At 46.8% G+C, this 7328-nt stretch overlaps 1 long non-coding RNA gene across 7 annotated transcripts in view; it reads right to left on the bottom strand.

Moving 5' to 3' along the window:
• LOC140619803 (uncharacterized) overlaps positions 1-6617 on the bottom strand; it is a 94884-nt gene extending 88267 nt beyond the window's left edge. For 5 of the 7 annotated variants that reach the window (XR_012019597.1, XR_012019596.1, XR_012019599.1 and 2 more), the window contains exon 1: positions 4320-5422. This is a non-coding gene — a long non-coding RNA (uncharacterized lncRNA). Of the gene's footprint in view, positions 1-4319; positions 5423-6551 lie in introns of those variants that run through there. The other 2 variants (XR_012019600.1, XR_012019598.1) reach the window with 2 other exon arrangements.
• Between the last annotated feature and the right edge of the window lie 711 nt (positions 6618-7328).

Below are 7328 nucleotides of genomic sequence, written 5' to 3'. Positions count from 1 at the left end.
CAAAAATTTATATAAAAATTTTTTTAAGTGTTTTGCCATTTTCTCTTATGGTAAACTGTATGTAACGAAGTTTCCCATGTAGAATTATTTGCAAAACAAAGGACTGCTGTGTCTAAATGAAAGTGGAATTAAAAGTGAAGCCATATTCATAGATCCATTTTTCTTTTTCCTAAGATACTTTCTTTCCACTTTTCTATTCACAATGTATAGCAATGTGACTCCTATTTACAGCTTTCCAACCCATGGTCATCTCCTTTTGCAACAGTATTTGTAGATGTCATACAACTGCCTATTGCAAGTGGTAACTTTTGTCAAATGAAAAAAATTAAAAAGCTTTAAAAATTTAATTCAATTGTATCTTAAAATATTTAATTTTTTTTTTTTTAAAGAAGAGAAATCAAGTCATCCTTTGAGTTGTACTGGGTTTGTACAGATGGGAGTCAGGGAAGGAGATTTTAGGATAGCAACTGCTATACTGATGTTAGTAAATTGTGTTTTTTTTCTTGTTAGTGCATCAGTACTTCACTACTCATTAGCTTTCTAATAAACTTGATACTACAGTCGAAATATAAAGGACAAATGTCTGGATCCCTTGCATTTTACAAAAGTCTTTGATCATCAACCTGAAAAATGTTTATATAGAACAGACTCACCATAAACCTTACATACACAGCCCACATCTATGCTACAGACATGTCTTTGGCATTGGAGGGGTGAGCACAAGTCAGGTGGGAGAGAGGGAAGAATGAAAGAAAACAAGAAATCTTGTTTTCTGTTGCTGTTTTTATACTGCTGTAGCACTAAAATTACTCTTGGACTTACAGTGGGCAAGAAAAATTATTTTTAAGCTAGTCAGTAAATTGGATATTCATCTGGGATATGAAATCACCCACTTTTTTTATTTTTTATTCTTGGCGCAGTTAGCACTTTGCCAGCATCGCCTGAAATGGTCACGGGGTTAAGCACTTCCATGATCTCATTTTTGCAATTACTATCTCTTATTCCCAGGTAAGTGGTTAAAAAATGCATGCTGTACATTTGTGGAGTCTGTGTCCCTCTCAAGGGCTAACTGGTTTACATGCAGTTTTCTGTGGTTAGCCGCTGAACCTGGGACTATCTTTTACCTCATGATTCATGATTCATGGAACCCTTCTCACTCTATCAGGTCCTAGAGCAACTGTGAACACGTAGTGATTTTCTCAACGTTTCTGCTTTTGTCTCCCATTCTGCACCATGCTGGGTTCTTGCCAAGGTGAGAGGAAAAGTTGTAAATTAATGTAAAAGTTTTATCATTATTATAGCTAAAGTAGCAATGCCTGAAATCCAAATGGTCACCGACTGGCTCCTTTGGAACTCTCAAATATCACATAAACGCGGTGATGTCAAGGATTTAAACAGACTCTTAAAGTAGCCACTCTTTGCTATTTCTTCCCAGATTTCAACATCAATGTAAAATAAGACTGTGTACACTCAAGTATAATTGGTCTTTAATTCTGACGTTAAATTAGTCACTATTTAGTGATAACACACTTTCTGCTGCGCACTATGGAAGATGTAAAACTTATATAAAGGATGAGAGTCTTCATAGACGTACATGGTGGTCAAACCCACAGGCACGTGTGTCTTTGATTGCTGGGGAGGGTCCCAGTCTCTACCCTCCCTTCTCTAAAAAAAGAGAGTCCTCTTCGTATGATTGCTGGGAGTATCGGCTAACATGGGTTTAGCACCTAAACAGGTCTCTGATATAAACAGCACACCATTAGATAGGATTATATTATTACAGGGTGATCCACTGACAAGTACTGAACTTCATGGGCTAGACCACGGGAGCAGAGCCATTTTGAGGGCAGGGACTGCCAAGAAAGCTTTTGTGGCTTTTGGGTTGAGCTTTAAGGGAAGAAAGCAGAGTCTAGGACAAAGGAGGATGAGAACAAAAGTAGAAGGTGGTCTATCGGGAGAAACCATGAAGACTCGCTTGAGAGCGATGAAAGGGTGACACGCTAAGCAATGCCAGGTGGGACTGTACAGAGCAAAGATGAAAACTGGAATGTGTTGAATTGTGTGTACTTGCCAGTGTAGGTTTTAAATCGTTAATATAAACTTAGAAAACTCTTCAGGAAAAGCCCTTTCCTTTCTAGGGAGAGCCTGACCTCTTCAAACCAGAGACTCAATCCCCGGATCAGAGACGATTCCTACATATTTTGATTATCTTTGTCTGGACAACAGGTAGCTTATTTCAACCACCAGTCTGCTAAGATGAGAACTATTTTAAGAGAACATTTCGCTGTTTGAGAACACGGGCCTTAAAAACACAGGCAAAGGGAAAAGCTGCTCTGACGTAGGAGGAGGAGATGACAGAGAAAGTGGGGTGCTGAAGAGTCACGTGTACATTTACATCATCACAGTGGCAGAGCCTAAAACAGAATTTGAGGTCTGTAATAATGAAGTCTGAGCTACTTTGTAGGGCTTTCTTTGTTCTTAATGTCCCACTTGCTTTTCAAGTTCAGTGCTTTGTAAAAAAATATATATATACTCCTATCCTCTCAAAATCTCGAAGAGATTGAAATGTTTTTAAGCAAAAACATTAAAAGGAAAAGACAGATTGAAATTAGTTACCTCTGCCCACATCCTTTTAAATTTGTATGAAAATCCGATCCCGTGGAGGAGATAACATCTAGTACCTTCTTGCTATTTGGGCACTGCCTGGCCTAGGGTCAGGGCTTGATTCACTGCTTACACAAGGACAGACCAGTGCATACCTGGAAGTCTTCCACTAATTCAACGGCATACCTCACTAATGACTGGCTAGACAGGCTGGTGTTTCTTTAAAGTGCCAGCCATGTATACATCATTCTTTTCCTCCCCAAAACAGAGAAACTCTTGTACAAACATGGGCCCAGTCCAAACTCCATGTGATGTGTGTCTTCTGTTATTCAAACATCCATTAGTTGGGCAGAATGGCCAAGAAGTCCTGGAAAATTATCCTACCTTCTACACATACTTACGTCAGTTCTCTCCAGAGTAGATGAATGCGTAGTAAATGGCAAGTAGCAGCATAATAGCATATGATTCAAAAAATAATAAACCAGCTTACCTGCTCAAAGCTCTCTTTTCAACCGACTTGAAAAAAAGTCTGAAACTTCTGCCCGTTTCTTACATGAAAGCATTAACTTTACAAAGAGGTAACAATGTGTTATTTATGAGTGTAACGTGTCACCCGTAACGACTTTAGCAGGATGGGTGACTAAGGGAATGGGACAGAGGACAGGTTAATTTTGTTCAGACAGATGGAAACACAGGGATCTAGAGCATGATGAACTTTCCAGACACTCCAGGATGGACTTGCCATACGCTGCTGTCTGACAGATAAACAGGAAGCTTCTCAAAAACATTTGGATGGGAAAGGATCAATAAAAACGTATCGGACTTATTGAAATGATCTGTGTTTATTTTAACAACTGTATGTGGAATATATTTATAGAATAGTAAGTACTTTGTCACTCTCAAGCTAGCAGTACTTTTGGATAAACCACTCTTACTTTGTGCCGATCCACAATGACATACAGACACCAAGTACTATAAGGTCTTACTCCAGAACACGCTTAAGTACGATATACCACGATTCAGTGTACTTTCTAAGTAACAAGGCACGAGTCTGGAAAAATTAGCCTTACGAGATCTCTCTTTGAGTATACTTTTAGCTATTAAAGATGTACTTTTATCCATAATAAGATTGTACAGAAAGCTCTATGGACTAATTAACCTTTAAAGAGTGGAGGTTTATTTCACTTCTCTAAGTACTCAAATATTCTAAATAAAATAGTAGTACAAGGAAACTGGTTTAAGACGGGACAAAATACCCAGGGCTTTTTCTATCTAAACACAAATGAATGCCATTTTATTTTCTATTCAGAGGAAAACAGCTTCTTACTTTCTTCAATTTGTCCCAAGAGTTTATGAAAGAACTTTGTTATTTTATTAATGAATGATCAGTAAATACTTGTTCAGTGCACAATCTTGGCAATCTCAAAGGAAGTAAGATATATATGTTTAAGCCCTCACAGGACGGAGACATAAATACAGAAAACTGCCCCCAAGAGCAGGCTACGATAAACAATACTAAACACTACAAAAATAACAACGTTGCCAAAATACATTTCGCTGAGGGTTCTCTCGTCCCACAGTCAGAGGCTCTGCCTACTTTAGGGTATAAAATATTTTTATGGATGCCAACCCACACTCACAGCTAACCACATCACTTAGTGCTCTCAAACGTTGAGTCAAAGGAAACAGAGAAAGAAAATCTTTAGTTCACTCACCATAAATCCCTACAGCTCTCACTAGGGCATTTTATTTGCAAAAAACGAAGGTAGGTGTGAAAGTACAGGTCCAACCCATCAGAGTCGGTTGGTGGAACTGGTCAGAATTTCCAAAGAACTGTTTGACGTTCCCTCCAAAGATGATGCTCCAAAACCAGACAAAACTGGACAGACTTAAAAATCCAAAGAAAGCACATGCAAATTAGAGGTTTTACCAAATGTTGTAAACTTAGCCAACGAGCTTGCTGAAAGTTACATAACGGGCCTTGTACTTTCCGCCAGGGAGGGCAGAGAGACTCTGGGACAGCTCTTGAATTCTGCCCTTACTGAGTTGCAAGGGGATCAGAGGTTTTCTGGGAGGAGTGTGGCAAAGCTGATCACCTGCATCAGCTCTTGTACTTTAAGCCTGATCAGTGACCCTTCATGTGCTGCCCTCAGTGCCCAGCGTGCTAGGCTGCGTCCACGGTGGTCACACGCCAAGGATGCCTGGAAACCGGTGAAGAGTCCGTGACAGCTGTGAAAATCATCATGTCGTTCACTCTGTTTGATAAGCTGGCCCTTCTTCCGGTGCACCTGTAAGAGACGATCATATGCCACGTCCCCGTGGGCCGAAAAAGTGGTGAGGGGGCTACCCCGCAGCTTGAGGGCAAGCAGGCACAGCTCGCCTTACGCTCTCTGAAGGCACTTTCCACTATTTTCAGTCACTTGTTATATATCAATTTTTTAATGTCTCATTTTTAAGAGTGGAGAGGGAGGCCTGTACACGTATCTGAAAAGAAATCACATAATAGATCCCTCAGGCCATACACACCTTGCCTTAGGGTCAGAGAATTATTAGCATTTAGGGTTAGAAAGGGCAGTACTGACCGCCTAGGCTGACCGCTGTATCCTGGGAGAATGAGGCTGCGGGGGTGGAGATGCCACCGACTTAGGCGATTCAGTTACCGGTATAGAAAATAATATTCAGGGGATCCCTGGGTGGCCCAGCGGTTTGGCGCCTGCCTTTGGCCCAGGGCGTGATCCTGGAGACCTGGGATCGAATCCCACGTCGGGCTCCCGGTGCATGGAGCCTGCTTCTCCCTCTGCCTGTGTCTCTGCCTTTCTCTCTCTCTCTCTCTGTGACTATCATAAATAAATAAAAGTTTAAAAAAAATATATACAACCCCAAATTCAAAGTCAAGGAGAAGTAATTAAGGATACAAAAGTCCTGCATAAAATGAAGTGAGAATATGGAAGGCAATTATTATTATTATTTTTTTTTTTTTGGCTTTAAAAAAAAAAGGGAATAGAGGGGATGCCTGGGTGGCTCAGTGGTTTGGCACCTGCCTTCGGCCCAGGGCATGATCCCGGCGTCCTGGGATCGAGTCTCGCATCGGGCTCCCTGCATGGAGCCTGCTTCTCCCTCTGCCTGTGTCTCTGCCTCTCTCTCTCTCTCTCTCTGTGTGACTATCATGGAATAAATAAATAAAATCTTTAAAAAAAAGAAAAGAAAAGAATATTCGGAATCACCGTCACGATGAACAGCGATTCGTCTTTTCAGTCTTTGCAAATGCTCCACGTGCACGAATCCAAACAATTTTTTCCCCAATCTTTATGAGAACAGATCCCGTCCCATTTTGTAGATGGGGACACCGAGATGGGGGAAGAACCGAGTGACGTGCTCCTCAGCGGCAGAGGGAAGGCTCACGTCCGGGTTTACGGCGAAGAACGCTCCCGGCACGTGTCTCGGATCGCGAAGCTCTCGGGGAGGCTTCATCGAGTTTTAATCGTTCGCGAAAGGCCGAGAGCCGGCGGCCCGCAACACGGCGGCACGGCCCGATGCAGAACGCAGACTCCGTTCCGGGAAGACGGTCGGCCGGCAGGGGGGGGGGACGGGACGGCGCTCCTGACCCCGCAGTGCAGCGGGCCTCGGCGAGGGGAGGCGGCCTCAGCGCGCGACGTCCTCCCTGTGGCCAGTCACCGCCGCCGCTTCCCGCTGCGAGCGAGGCCTGAGGCGCGCCTCGGTACCGCTCACCCGCCGCCGCGCATGCGCGCCCTCCGCCTTCCGGGCTGCGGCCTCGGCCGGACCCCGCGGGGCTCCCAGCGCCGCCCCCGACGGAGCACCCTCTGCCCCCCTCCCCCCGCGGCCCTCCCCGGGCGCCGCCCTCTGCGGCCCGAGCCCCGCCCCTCCCCCCCCACACACACGCCGTCGCCCCCACTCCAGCCTCCGCTCCCGGAGGGAAGAACACTGACCGCCCCAGCGCGCCCAGCAGGCCCTGCCGTGTCCGCCTCTCGCCCCGAGGGTCTTCCACGGCCCCGCCGCGGCTTCTCCGCCCTCCTGCCCCGCAGGCGCCTGGGCCCGCGCCGAGCGGACCGTCTGCCTTCTGACCTCACGTCGAAGGTCACTGGTCGCCGATCGTGCGTCACCACGCCTACGTCACTCACGTCACGACCTCACGTCGGAGGTCATCCGTAGCCCCAGGTCAGAGGTCACTAGTAATGAATCCTGGATCTCAACGCCTTGATCAGGATCAGTCACCCCAGGTCAGGGGTCAGCAGGAGCCTCTGTCAGTCACCTCAGGTCAGGGGTCAGCAGGAGCCTCTGTCAGTCACCTCAGGTCAGGGGTCAGCAGGAGCCTCTGTCACTCACCTCAGGTCAGGGGTCAGCAGGAGCCTCTGTCACTCCCCTCAGGTCAGGGGTCAGCAGGAGCCTCTGTCAGTCACCTCAGGTCAGGGGCCAGCAGCGGCCTCCGTCACTCCCCTGAGCTCCGGGGGCAGCAGCGGCCTCTCCGGGTCCACACCCGCCTCACCCCGCCCCGCCCCCCAGAAGTCAGGGGCGTCCCCTGGCGGCCGCCCAAGCCCCGTGCCGGGGGCGCCGTGGCGAGGCCTGACGCCCGCTGCCCGCCCTCGCCCTTGCCGTGGGCACGTCGCCCCGTGCGCCGCCAGCGGGGGCCGCGCCCCGTCCGCCAGACACCCCGGCGCCCAGACAGCGCGTCCTTGCGGGCCGGGGCGCGTCGCAGGTTCCGCCGG

The sequence above is a fragment of the Canis lupus genome, chromosome 27 (genome assembly GCF_048164855.1).
Source record: "Canis lupus baileyi chromosome 27, mCanLup2.hap1, whole genome shotgun sequence".
NCBI classification, from domain to species: domain Eukaryota; kingdom Metazoa; phylum Chordata; class Mammalia; order Carnivora; family Canidae; genus Canis; species Canis lupus.
The sequence above is the reverse complement of the archived record's forward strand: the minus strand, read 5'-3'. Positions and strand labels throughout refer to the sequence as shown.